Source organism: Microtus ochrogaster, chromosome 10 (assembly GCF_000317375.1).
Source record: "Microtus ochrogaster isolate Prairie Vole_2 chromosome 10, MicOch1.0, whole genome shotgun sequence".
Taxonomy (NCBI): domain Eukaryota; kingdom Metazoa; phylum Chordata; class Mammalia; order Rodentia; family Cricetidae; genus Microtus; species Microtus ochrogaster.
This window is the reverse complement of record NC_022016.1, coordinates 55,254,371-55,255,470: the sequence shown is the minus strand read 5'-3', so window position 1 is coordinate 55,255,470 and position 1,100 is coordinate 55,254,371.

Here is a 1,100-nt window from a genome sequence, read left to right as displayed (position 1 = left end):
ACACACACACACACACACTGAGCCAAATTCCTATAAGGCCTTGGAGACTTAAAGGCTTTATGGGCCTTTGGCTTTTTGGTAAGATGTGAAGAAGCATTTAAAGCTTGGAGAGGGTTGGGCGGATGGCTCAGTGGTAGAGCTTCAGTGTAACATGTATGAAGCCCTGGGTTCAATTTGAGCACAGAACAGTACCAGGTGTGGAGATCTATGCCTGTAATCCCAGCACTTGGCAGGTGGCTGCAGGAGAATCAGGAGACCAAGGCCATCAAAAACTACAGAGATTGTGGGCCAGCATGGGGTACATGGGACCTGTCTTCAAAAAACAAATACATAAAAATCAGGGAGAATAAAAAAACAACTAACCTTAGATCAACCTCTTTGAATACTAAAAAAAAAAAAATTATGCCATTGAAGGAGTTAAAACAGACTGAAATTCCACTAGTTCATCCCAACACTCACAAGGTGGAAGGGGGAGTATCCAAATGCCAAGGCTAGCCTGAGCCCAGTTTAAAACCAAAAATAAATAGGCAAATAGCAGTAAGCTTTAAGTGATGAAGATCAGTGAAAGTTTTTTGGTACTTGGAGACTGCTCCTGGGGCTGCTTCCTGCCTAGGAGTGAAACTCGGTGCTTAGAGTCTTTCCTTCGTCAGGTAGAATAAACAGACTGAACTGGTAGTCGTCTCGGAAGAAATTAAGTGAACTATTTCATGAAAGTGAAACCACTCCATTTACTAGAGTCCTGCAAATATAGACTTCTAGGTGTTAACGCGTGTGCGGTTGAGTGCCCGCTAGGTGTGAATCCCATTCCAAACACGTCTCGGAAAAGCGAGGAATACAGCTAACCGCACGGTCAAGGGCGAGTAAGCCCGCCAGACGCGAAGGGACCAAAGCAGACAGTGTCGCCAGGTGGGAGATGCCAGGGACATTCTCCCTGGAGCCAGATGGGGCTCCAGACTTCTGCCCTCGGTTCTAAGCCCGGAACCGTCGCGTCGTGATTGAAAGCGAAAGGGTGGAGGGCGGAATGAGGACGCCGGGCTGCAGCGCCCCGCGCCCCGCGCCCCGCGCCCCGCGCCCCGCGCCCCTCCGCCCGTGGCCCACCC